Below are 12,924 nucleotides of genomic sequence, written 5' to 3'. Positions count from 1 at the left end.
AGAGTGACCCGCTCCAACACGGATCTCGTAGGGACAGGACGGGTTCGGGTCAAAGCCCCCGCGCAGCGCACTCGAATCCAGTCGCCACGCCCCGCCCCGCCCAGCCGGTATTGGTGGTGGGCCGCTCCGCTTGGCGTTTGGGCAGGGCGCGGCAGAGCCGAGGGCAGAGCGGCCGTCTCTCTCCCTCTCGCGGGGCGCGGCGCAGGGGTGCGAGAGAGACAGGGTGACGATGAAGCACTGTTGGAGCTGCTGGCAGTGCGTGGCAGTGTCGTGCAGAACGGGCAGGTTCGTTAGTGACAGATCCAGTGCAATTTGGGCCGGTGACTCGGCCGCTGCATTAGCGGAGCTGACGCGGCTCGGAAGGCTCGACTAGGCTCGGCTGCGCTGCATCGGAGTCCGCTGCTTCTTCCCGACGACGTCCACGACGTCCACGACGTCCACGACGGCACGCTGGCCGGGCAGGCCTCGGGGCAAGCCTCGGCCGAGCGGACCGGACCAGCCACAAATTGTGTCACCAGACGTAAGCGGGTTGATAACGGGTCGGGCAGCGCTCCCCGACTCGCTCTGTCTCTCTCGCACCCCACGGACACCACAGGGGAGCGAGAGAGGCAGAGCGGCGGGACGCGCACTTCTTATCACGTTAGCGCCAGCGGTGCCGTGTGGGGTTCGGAGTGCCCACTGAGACTGAGTGCGACAGAGACAGAGCGACGGAACACAGTGGGCCAGAAGACCGGTCGAGCGGCCAAAATTCTAGACGCGTTTTGAGCTCCAGAGTCGCTAAATGGGACACAAACCGACCGCGTGACCCCACCACTGGATTCCTCGTTCGGAGAGCAATCCATTGGTGGGGTCACACGTTCGGTTCGAGTCCCATTTAGCGACTCTGGAGCTCAAAACGCGTCTAGAATTTTGGCCGCTCCGCCGGTCTTCTGGCCCACTGTGCGGAAGGGCCGGGACGCACTCCTAACCACGTCAGCGCCAGTGTGGCGGTCGTGGCGGTCCTCACGCCGCGTATGGCGCGCGCAGTGCATCCATCAACATGCACGCGTTTAGCGCCTGCACCACTACACCGTACAAGGCGACGACAAGAAGGGGCCCGTCGTTAGGAGAGCCACCTGCAACTATTAACGCTCATCAGGAGTGACGGGGTCGAGATGCGGTCACACACACAGACGCACGCACACGCACGCACGCACAGGCGGGCGAATGACTGACTGGTGCAAATTAGAGAGACGCGGAGGCCCCCGGGTCTCTCTAGTGAGTGCAAATGGATGCCTGGAGCATCGCATGGGAAGGCGCCTCTTGCGAAGACCTGCTTGGCGCGGAACCTTGGTTTGACATGGTTTTGTGGTTGAAACTGATCTTCCAGTGGTCTACGGGTGATGTTCCTGTGGGCTTTCGAAGGTCTTCACTGTCCAGTAGTCGCAGCAGGGCCTTTGGGCGGTCTTCAGCGGTCCTCGGAGAGGTGCTGGGCTCCTGGTTGTTCCTCTACTCGTTCATCCGGCCCTGCCGACCTTTTTTGGGCGGGTGTTCCGCACGACGCGGGCGGCGGCGCGGCAGGGCGCGGCAGGGCGGCGGGCAGCACACACCGCAGCACCCGGATGACCAACACAACAAAGGGGGGAAGGAAGACATCCACGGATAAAAGAGGGGGCGGTGAAGGGAGTTCCAGGCCGCTGCACTCCCCTCGACTCCCTGGCCCTCGTCGCCCTGCAGGGCCGGCCAGCCGTTGAGGGATCCCTTTTCGGACCCCCGCCCACGCCCCCCCACCCTGCCCCACTCCCGCACGCCCGGATGCGATCCCAATTTAATTCCATATCTGCCGCCTCCGCCGTTGCAGCGAGCGCGCGAGCGTGCGTGCATTCTCCGCGTTTTTTTCGTCCACTCTTTTTCCGTTTTTCTTTCGGGTCCGCCGCGGCCCGCGTGCACCTGCCTATTCCAGGGAAACCAGGGGGCAATTTCTTGGTGGCCGAAGCAGCGTGCAGCAGGCTGCGTCGCTCCGTCTCTCTCGCAACGGAACGGAACGCCCCGTTAGTGCGAGAGAGACAGAGGACTGTTCGGAATCGGCCTGCTGATAGGCCTTGTAGGGCCGGGCCAGGCGGCCTCGCATCCTTGCCATCCCGGGCGTCTCGGCGTCTCGTCTCGCAGTCTTGCAGTGGCGGGGCGGCCCGCGAGGCAGCGCGAGGCACCGCGAGGCACCGCGAGGTAATCGGAAAGGGAGAGTTGACTTGACTTGAGGCGTTCCGCTGGCTCGGCTCTGCTCGGCCCCGCGTCCCGCCGGCCCCGGCTTGGCAGGCTTGGCAAGGCTCCACTCGTCAAGGCCCGGCTCGGATCCGCCCGGGCCGGCGGCGCGGCGCGGCGAAGCGCGTGAAGGCGGCGGCGGGTCTCTCGCTACCCACATGACACACCAACCTGCGCCGATCCGAGGCGATCTCCGAGCCGAGCCGGGCCGCGCCGAGCCGAGCCGGTTGCATTCGGAGCGATTCGGAAACGCCGCCGGGGGCGCCGATGCGATCCGATTGGGCGGCAGGGCGGCGCAGCGGCCTCGCTCTGCCTCACTCCCACCCACGGGCACCTACGAGGCGAGCCGCCGCCGCGAGCGAGACAGAGAGACAGGTGGAGCGAGTGTCCTTTCTTTTTGTGCGTCCCCGGCCGGCTGGTTTCCGTCCGAGATTGGCAAGAACCACTACGACGACGTCGTCGTCAAGGACGGCAGTGAGTGGCTGTCGCCGCCGTTTCCGCGCCAAAATCATTTTGATATTTGTAACTTTCACCCGGCGGCGGTGCCGGGCTCCGGGCGGCGCGGCACGGCGCGGCAGGGCAGGGCAACACACACGCGGCGGGAGAAATTAGGCAGCAGTGTTAATGCCGCGCCCCGCCGCGCCGTGCTGAGCCAGCCAATGAATGGGCTCCATGCACCCGCCATTCAAGCGCACACGGCGCGGGCGCGCGGGCCCCGTTTTGGGCTTATCACCTGCGCCATCACGCTGTCCTTCTGGCTTCTGGCGGTGCCGAGCCGTCTGCTTTGCACAAGGCAAGGAGGCTGTGGTTTGTCGCGACCATCAGATCTAAGCCAAGCAGGACATTAACCGTCTCATTTTAGGACTGTTATCGCACAAGCCGCAAAATTATAGGACGTTAGCCAGCCTGCACTTTTGGGCCTGGCACCACCAGGCAAGGCTTGGGTGAGGCAGTTTCGCTTTGCCATCCACGGACAGCACCACAAATAGTGAATGGTCTTAACTCGACTAAGGATCTCACTTGGTGTTTGAATCGTCTCCGTGCTGCGGGTACTCCAAATCCAAAGGGCGTTTTATCCAAACTGTCCTCTTCAACTCGTCAGAGTGCCGCCGCCACCACACTCACACAAACACACACTGCAACCGCCACTGCGGTTTGACAACTTGAAACTTCACTGCTCTCCAACCACGTCCTTCACCCACACTCCCCTGTCCTGGCCGCCGCCATGCCGGGAAAAACGGACACTCGCGCACACGTTAACACGAGGCTGCGGGGTTGGTATGCGATCGACGTGCACCGCGGCGGAGCGAAGCGCAAAGCAGACGGAGCAGGGCGTCACGGAGTACACGGTGTGCCCACTGCGGTGTCTGAGTCGCGACTGCCCTGCCGGCCCTGCCCCTCCATCGCGTCGCGGTCGCGGCCGGGCCAGTGAGAGTCTCTCCCTCCCTCGCTCTTTCTCCGCGCGGCACCTGGCCAGCCGGCCGCCAGGGAGCGCCACCTGAGCCGCGGCCTGAGCGCAACCTGCCGCTGCCGCCGCGGTGCATGGCAGGTGTCTCGGCTCGGCTCGGCGCGACGCGCACCCGCACGCCCGACCTCGGCTGCGCTCGGTCCCGGCCTCGGCTCGGCCGGCTCGCGGCGCGGCGTCGGGTGGGTTCGGGTTTGGGAGGCTGGGCCGGGCTGGGCGCTGGATCGCTGCACTCTAAATGTTGTACAGTGAAGATTCTCTATATTATGGTGAAAATGTTCTATGTTATGGTGAAGCAGCTGACTTCGTAACATACCATTGAGGATTCACTGTATCTTAGATATTTTGACGAATTTCAGTTCTTATTATGGAGAAAATCTCCACCATATTATGTTGGTGCAGCCTTTCACCGTAAGACATTTACAGTGTGGATCGCTGGATCGCTGGATGGCTGGACCGAGAGAGCAGCCGAGGCCGCGGCCGGCGAGCCGGTTCCGAAAAGGAGCCGACCGGGGCGGCGCGGGGCGGCGGGGCGCGGGCACATTTGAACGCGTGCGCGTCTGCGCGGCTCGTCAGCAGCCCGGCGGCCAGGCCCTGGCCCGCTCCAACTGCCCCCTGCTCGACCAGCGCGCAGCGAGAACGCAGCTTTTCCATTTGCCAAAGCTGTGGGAACCGGCCAGGCCGAGGCCAGGCCCGGCCCGGGCCAACCCTGCATAATAATGCACTCGCTCGTGACATCACAACATTCTCATCCTTTCACCGCTCTCCTCTTCTCGGACGGCTCCACAAAGCAAGCCGCACACCTTCGCGACACGCATCACAACGGCCAACGGCAGCGACCGCAGCGCGGCACAGCCAGGACGGCGCACAGTGGGCTAGAAGACCGGTGCTGGCGGACAAAACTCTAGACGCGTTTTGAGCTCCAGAGTCGCTAAACAGGCCTCGAACCGAACGTGTGACCCCATCAATGGATTCCTCGTTCGGAGAGCAATCCATTGGTGGGGTCACACGTTCGGTTCGAGTCCCATCTAGCGACTCTGGAGCTCAAAACGCGTCTAGAGTTTCGTCCGCTTCCACCGGTCTTCTGGCCCACTGTGCGGCGGGGACGGCGGCGACGACCAGGACCAGGAAGCGGAATGACACCACGACGGACGCGGCGACCGAAGCGATGCATAACTGAAGCGGTGGTGGCACACTGGGTGTCCAACCGAAGCACAATGCATCTTGCTGTTGCTCTTGTTGTCGTCGTTGTTGTTTTTGTTATTGTGGATTGGAGTGGCCCTTCTCTTCCTTTCCCTTTCGCTTGGACGGCCGGTCTGGCCACTGTCGTGTGTGTGTGTGTGTGTGTGTGTGTGTGTGTGTGTGTTTTCTGAATCCGTCGCCAATAAGTGAGTACGACGGAGGCGAAGAAAAGATGTTGGCACAGCGTCGGCACTCCTGGCTAAAGTTCAAAATTCTAGATAAATGCGCCGCAGGGAGTCCTGACGTGATCTGTTTTTTCTTCTCTTTTTACAGACCGCTCTCTTTCCTTCGGCTCTGCCGCGAAAATCGGCGCAAAGTCAAACAGCCGTCATCTGGAGCGGCACTCTGACCCGGCTGCCTGGCTGCCCTGGGCTGCCCTGGGCCCGGCACTGCCCTGAACAGCCCGGCGCGGCGGGCCGCACGAACTACGTGATCAAGTGGAATGCACCCATTGACCGGGGCGGGCCGCACTGCGGGCCGAGTCCGACAAGCGCCCTCGCCGCGCTGTCTCTGTCGGGCCGGCGAGAGTGCGAGAGAGAGCCACAGAGCGACGAAAGCACTGAATCGGTCGGTCGGCTGCGCGGGGCGCGCGGGGCGCGTCCGAGCGGCTGGGCAGGGCTCCAGACAAGCCGGCCCCGAGGGTCCGTCTCGTCGCTCTGTCCCTCTCGCACTGCTGGGGCGTCCAGTATAAGTGCGAGAGAGGCAGAGCGACGAAAGCGCCTCTCGGAATCAGCGCGCCGCTACCCGTTTTGGGCGGCATCCGGGCCATCTCGGAGGCGGTCCGGCTCGGCCCCAGCCCCAGCCACCCCATCAGGCACGCCACACGAACCCATTTATCCGGATGCATTAGGCTGCGCGCCACATTTAGCAGTCACGGTCCGTGCCGTACTAGCGCAGGAAAAAACAAAAACAACAAAGTACACGTGTCGCACGCAGCGGGTAACGAACGCAGCGTGGTGCAGCGCAACTAAGTAGACCAGTGATACACGCTCGCTGGGCGGTATAGGAAACAAGACGCACGTGTGTGTGGCCGGCTTGTGTGTGTGCCAAGCAATTATTGTTAATTGAGAATCACTCATTCTGCACACGGGCGCGCGCTGGGATCCATTTTCGTTCATACGGGCGACACACCTTGGACACACGCGATCAACGCAAATAACTATACGTACCACCAACACGTCTGGCTATAGTGTTTTTGGCTGTTTGTCACGACGAGGCTAGTTCTTCACACGTCTTGGTGGAGGAGGACGTTTCGTCGCGTGCTGCGGTGGCCAGCCTGGCGCAACGCTACTGCACGGACGGACGGACAGACAGACGGACAGACAGACAGACAGACAGACAGACAGACAGACAGACGCGAGAGATAGGGTCGTCGAGCCACTTCCTCCGCTCTGTTTCACCGTATTGTATTCGTTTCCCCGATGCGGATGAACCGACAGACTCACTCCCATCACAGCTCAAACACACACACAGACACTACAGCCACCCGCACGGCAGCGGTGCGCGCAGAAACTGGCCCACAAGCCACCCATCGCGAAAACCGAATGGAAAGCCCGCGATGGTTTGTTCACTCACACACACATAGACGCTCACACACACACTCACAGTGCTGCAGCTTTCACGTCCGCGTCGTGCCGCGTGCGGCCCCCACGCACCGGCTGCACTATGCACGATGTATGAAAATGTTGTCATTACCTTTCCGCCCCGGTTATTAGCAGAGCGAGAGAGACGCACTGCCGGTGCCGCCGCTGCTGCCGAACGGGAGACAGAGGCGCGTCGTCGCAGTGAAACGTGAAACCCTGGAGGTGTGAAACCCTGGAAAACTGGAGGGCTCAAACAACAAACATTTAAAACTTTTAAATGGTGCTCAGATTCTTTGTGTTTGTCGTATTGCCACCCCGAGGTCGGTCCGCGGTGGCCCGTGGAGGCTTGGTGGCGGCGGAGGCACACCGGCCGTCGGCGACCTGGGTGGCACGCGGCCATAAATAAACATTGGGGGCTGAAACGTCGTCACTGGCTGCAAATGGATCGATGGCAACGAGCGATATCGAAGTGCGTCCCGCCTTGCGTCCCGCTAAGCCCCGGGCCCGGCACAGCAGCCCACAGCGTCCCGTTCGGATGTTCGGTAGCGACAGCAAAACGGGCGGCGCGCGGCACGCGGTACGACATCCGGGGCGGCCGGGCCGTCGGGCTGTCCTACACGCACTTCGAGACATTCGCGCGCAATATACATTGATGGGACCGTTATGGAAGAGAGCATCGCTCTTGGCAGTGCGCTCGCTTGTTATGCCGCGCGCTGCCGTGCCCGGCCGTGCCCGTCGGCGGTGTTCACGTCGGAGTGAGGTTAGGGACGGCGCAGTACAATCTATTGTCTGGAAAGCTTTCGTTTTGATTTCTTTTTTTAGGGTGCGTGTGTCGTGGGTATTGTCCGTGGGAAGGAGCAGAAGCCGCAGCATCTCTAGCTAGCCGGGCCGGGCAGACAGGGCCAAGCCGCGCCAAGCCGCCAGGCCGGCCGGCCGGCAGGGGACACTCCCGCCACGCCATTGTTGCATTTCTGAATCGGAGATGACTCGTTTCGTTTCCCTGCCAAGCACTGCGGAGTTATTTAAGAGCGGCACGGCCCGGCATTCCGAGCCGGTCGGTCGCAAAAAGCGAAAATCCGATGCGAAATCAGAGAAACTCGACCGTTTTCCGAAGAGTGGCTGGATGTGTGAATTCATTCGACAGCGAGAAAATGCAGGGCACAGTTGCACTGGAGCTTTTAGCAGACGATACCTTTACACCTTTACCTTTCAATACATACCTAGAAAAATACAAGACACTTTAAGGTGTCAGCTAGCTTTTACTCGAGAGTCCAGAAAACCAACCTAATAATAATGAATAGTGAAGGTGTTTTGCGCTCATGCCTCCTGATTTTACACACTCTCACAAGGCGGAGGCGAGGCGCTGCTAATCCGGAAGAGGGAACGAAGGAGCGCTCCCCCTTTGCGCCAAGCGTGGCCAAGCAGTCCACTGCAAGCGCAGCCAGTGCAGCCATGCCGGTTCCGTTCTGAAAGCCTCGGTCCGGGATGTGTAATTGCATTAACCAGCGCCTTCAACATAACCCTAGTTTCGACTCTGCTTTTCCGCTTTCCCGCGTCTTGAAAGGCGGTGGAATTAAAAGAAGAACGAGAAGAGTCTAGAGTCTTTGTCAGGACCAGGCAGTCACCGGAAACAGTGGAAAATCTTCAGTGTCTGATGGTGAGAAAAGGACGCCTAGTTTATGAGCAACTATACGACGGTTGCAAACTCAACCGTAAAAATAAATTTAAAACAAAACAAACACGTTTCAGACCCGAATTCCTCGGGTCGAGTCGCGCACCTTTCTCACGACCGACGCAATAACACTGCCGAAGCCAATCAAGGAGGGCCGGGGCGGGGATTCGCAGTGGAGGCCCACCTCTTAACGCACAACACTACGGACGGGCTGATATTAATCAAGGATCCGTTTCAAATTTCGGACCGAGGCAGCGCGCTGCGGATAATAATAATTATCCGCACGTCGCGCTTGATAAGGTGAACGCACGGGCGCCGAATCAAGACGTTGCCTCGCCAAAGCGGGCCATCCTCCGTGCCGGCCGTGCCCCGTCTTTGCTCCGCCTCCTCGCCGTGGCGTGCACCAACACACGCCGAAAAGAGAGCCAGACGTGTTCCGGCGTGTTCGCAGTCACGAGCTCGCGGCTCGCTACGAACTGGACTAGACCGGCGCCCCGGCGAGGCTGGGCTGGGCGTCGTGGCCGGCGCGTCAACCGGAGGTTACTCACTCGTTGAACCCTGCCTCGGCATGCCCTTCGCCCGCCTCGCCAAAGCCGGCCCCTCCAGGAGGAGGATCGCGAGGGCTGGTGCGCACCCCGCCTTACGAAAAGACTGAGCGAAACCAGGAAAACTACTGTCCAAACTGTTACTACCCATTTGCCAATGTAACTGCAGAACTGAGAGCGGATTTGTTCGCAATCTTCGAGGAGTGGAAAAATAAAGTCGAAACGTAACAACTTGCGCGTTGTGAGACACTGATTACGGAAGGGGCGGTGCCGCGACCGCCACCGGGACTTGAACCCGCGCCAGAGCTGCTGGATAGAAACCGGTAGTGACGGCCTGACGGCCTGACCGGCACCGGAGCTTCCCGCACGGCCGCATGTTCACTTTTCAGATTTATGACGATCCGAACAGGCGGAGCAACGAAGGCAAATTTTTAACAAGTCCTGAAATCGGCAGACCGCCGCGCTGTGTGTGGCCGCGCTACGATCGCGTCTAGCGGGCCGACGCATGGATCCGTGGCTCTGTCTCTCTCGCACTCGAGACGCGCCCACGGGTGGTAAACTTTTCAAGTTACCCCTTTCGGTTTGCAATAGTAGTAAATTTTTCAAGTACCCCTTGGCAATTTTGTCAAGCGCGACTCGGCAATTTTTTCAAGCCATAGCCGGCAGCTCACTCACATCCCCAGCGAGTGCGAGAGAGACAGAGCGACGAGGCGACTCAGTCTGCCGCGACGCTCGGCGCGAGGAGGGACATTTGTTGGGGCGAGGACAGCGCGGACATCATCGCCCAGATAAGCGCAGAGGTCGCCGCACTTCGGCGAGGCGAGGGCGACGCCGACACTAATCCTTTAGCGCCAACCCACACACAATATTTCACTTGGGCGCTGTCTTTTTCGTTTTTGCTTCCATTCTTATTTCTCATGCATGTATTCTGCGAGTGTGTCTTGCGCGAAAAACGGCCTGCTGTCGGTGGTCCCCCCGCAGCTTGGCGTCGCTTGGCGTTCCGCGAGGTGTTCCGCGAGGTGTTCCGCGAGGTGTTGCGGCCGACGAGGTGCCAAGGTTCGCGGGGTGAAGGACTCGCGACCCAACCTGCCCCGCCACCGGGCTGGTGAGCTAGCGAGCAGGATGCAGACCTGCAGACTCATTCATTAGTTCTGTCAAAGGCTGGGGACGCCCCGCTCGCGGCGCTAATCAGACGCGACGTCGCGGCGCTCGCGGGGCGTAAACAAAACGGACACTCCTCTTGAGAGCCTCGCTTTTGGAGCTCCCAGGCGGCGGTCTGCACTCGGACCCGCCAAGCTGCAGCAGTGCTGCTGCTCTCACCCTTTCAATACCCCTCTTTGAACTTTCTTCTTCCTCCAACAACAACACGGGTGCGGCGCGGGGTGCGCGTGTGTGCGTGCGTGAATGCGTTTGCGGCTGTGTACAAAGTACCAACACACACACACACACAAGTGCGCGCACACACTCACACACACGCAAGCAAGCCGCCGCGGGTGAGTGAACGCGAACCTCTCCGCCCGAAATAAAGGGAAAAGTCGCCCAAAAATTTCACCACGACGCCGGCCAGCCACCACCCGGCGTGTGCGCGAGCTTGTTGTTGTTGTTGTTGTTGTTGTTTTGTAAGTGTGTGTGCCTTGCGGTGCCTGTAGGCTGCGGCTTCGCTGCCTCTCGTCCTTTCGGACGCGTCGCGACGCGTCGCCAGTCGCCGCCATCTGCCGATCTGCCGATCCGGCCGACCTCACTCCAGTAATTAAATAGACCGTGCCCACAATGCAGTGGCGTGGCGCTGGCATCGCCGACCTTCCAATCGGCAGCGAGCGGCACCAGACGCCTCGGCGCGCCCTGGCGGCAAACTTGGGAAACTCGCCTCCACTCGCAGCCAGCCAGCCACCGCGTCCACGCCGTCCACCGCGTCCACGTGTTTGATGGCGTCCCGGAAGACGGGCGCCTCGCCTCGCACCGCCAGCACCGCCTCGGGGCGCCTCCGAAAACGCGGCGTGCTCCGCGTGACGGACTGCGCGACCTTTACCTGTTCTGCCATTATCATACTTGGGCGAACGGACGGACAGACAGGCAGACGGACCGACAAACCGACGGCGTGTCGCGTCCAGTGCGGCACTAATGCCGGTCGCGAAAACTTTGAATTAATTCGCCATGCGGAACATCGTAAAACGCGCGGTGACGTCAGCGACCCGCCCGCAGGGGGACCAGAGAGGCGGGCCTGGTGGGCCTGGGGCCTGGCAGGCAGAGCGGCCGCCGTACGTACCCGGTGCGCGCGGACGCACGGCCTGGTGGCCTGCCTCGCCCCCGAGCGCCCGCGGAACCTGGGATAGGCAACCCGGTGCGCGCGGACGCACGGCGGGCTACCCGCACGCGACTTCCGTGCAGACCGCTCCGGATTTGAATTTGCTCGGCATGTGACGCGCGTGCTCGGCCGCTCGGCGCGCTCACCTTGTGCCGCGTGACCCCGGCCTGCCCCGGCCTGCCCCGGCAGGGTGTGCTCTGCGCTGCGCTGCTCCGCGTCGCCACGGGCAGGCCGCGGCCCGACGTGAGCTGGATGGCAACGATCGTGCTCTTGTTTTCCTGTCCTCCACCGCCGGTTGCCATACGGAAGGGGGAGGGGGCGGGGCAAGGCCGGCGACAGACCAGGGCAGTAGAGATCGGCGGCGATGTCGCGCATGAGGTCATCCTTCCTGTTGCCATGGCTTCAAGTCCCGGCAGGCGCGGCAGGCCGTCGCCCAGACGGGATCCACTTCTTGCCCGCACGCCTTTTACCAAAAAATCCAAACATCATCTCTTTTTCCAGATGGCTTACGCAACGGGATGCGGCCATGCGGGAGAAAGGAGAGGTCCAGTGGACCGAGTGGACCTCTGTGGGTCCCTTACGAAACGGGCCGCGGCTGGACCACGCGGACCCACCGCGCTGGGGGTGGCCGTGGCGGCCCCAGTGTGGGCATGGCCTGTCTCACTCGCACTCACGGTGCAGTGCACCTCCCCGCCATCCCGGCGCTCCACGCGGCCTGGCGGCTGTGGCGCTTACCGGATCAGCCAGATCTGGCCAATCTATATGGAAATCCGAGCGACAATCCGCGTCAATCCGTTGTCATCGCTTTCTCTGTCTTTCTCTCTCTGTCCCCGCTGCGGGCCGCGGGCTCGGCCTCGGGCCTGCGGGGCCGCGCGACGCGTATTTGCGGCCTTTATTAAGCTTTCAGCAGTGCCTCGGCGACGCCGATGGAGATGCGCGCGCCGTGCCGCGCCGCCCGCCCCGCCGCGACAGAGACATTTTATTCAATACGACCGCCGCGCCACGCCTCACGTCTCGGAAGTGCCGCCCCGCCCCGCCCCGCCCCGCCCCGCCCCGCCCCGCCCCGGTCGGGCCACGGGCCGGGGAAAGCGGAAAGTGGCGACAAGCTCTCCACGTTTCCGGAAACGCGAAACGCGCGCGTGGAAAATTCAAACGTAGCGGCGGCATTTCGAAAATTTGAATGCGTACGATGGTCTGGCGAGCCTCGGCCTGACGAGGAAGGCTTGTGTAACAGGTGCCACTTCGCACATGGCTGGAACCCCATCTCGGGGCGTCGTCATCTTCAGTTGACAACTGTAGCCGCATCAACTGTAGTCGACGGCCCCCCAACGACATGAATCGGACGGGGGCAGACGGACGGACGAACAGACAGACAGACAGACAGGCATAGGCAGCCGGAGTCTTTCCCCCGTTTCGTCCTCAGGTCGTAAATAATAGCCAAAAGGCTCGTCTCCGCGGTGCCGCGCTGCCGCCGAGTGCCGCGTTGCACAACAAGCCGCGGAAGCGCATTTCCCCTGAAAAACGACGAAAACGGGGGAACAGGCCAGCGGGCCCTGCAGCTGTTTTTATGCGAGTGGCGCGTCGAGAGGCGGTTTGGCGGTTTGCAGGCCCCGCAGGACACGCCGACACGCCACACACGCCTGATGCCGCTGGGCGGCGCTTTAACGAGCTGTTGCGTTGGAAACGGCGCCAAACTGCCCGACACTCGAGATGACACCTGGGACAGACAACAAAAAATTAAAGGTGGCGAAACACATCTCGCGAGTCAGTGTCAGTGGAAAACGGCTCTCGCGAAGGCGAGCTGGTCACAGCGTCCGTTCCGCCGGGAGGTTTCCCTGCTGGCACTCCGCTGGCACCTCCAGTGACGCTTC

General features: G+C 61.7%; 1 long non-coding RNA gene across 1 annotated transcript in view; it reads right to left on the bottom strand.

Annotated features, from left to right (window-relative positions):
• The window catches only part of LOC117642356, a 77,444-nt gene extending 73,795 nt beyond the window's left edge, over positions 1-3,649 (bottom strand). Inside the window, exon 1 of the long non-coding RNA XR_004587556.1 lies at positions 3,262-3,649. This is a non-coding gene — a long non-coding RNA (uncharacterized LOC117642356). The remainder of the gene's footprint in view (positions 1-3,261) is intronic.
• Between the last annotated feature and the right edge of the window lie 9,275 nt (positions 3,650-12,924).

This window comes from Thrips palmi, unplaced genomic scaffold (assembly GCF_012932325.1).
Source record: "Thrips palmi isolate BJ-2018 unplaced genomic scaffold, TpBJ-2018v1 HiC_scaffold_16, whole genome shotgun sequence".
Classification (NCBI taxonomy): Eukaryota; Metazoa; Arthropoda; class Insecta; order Thysanoptera; family Thripidae; genus Thrips; species Thrips palmi.
This window is presented reverse-complemented; position numbering and strand designations above follow the sequence as displayed.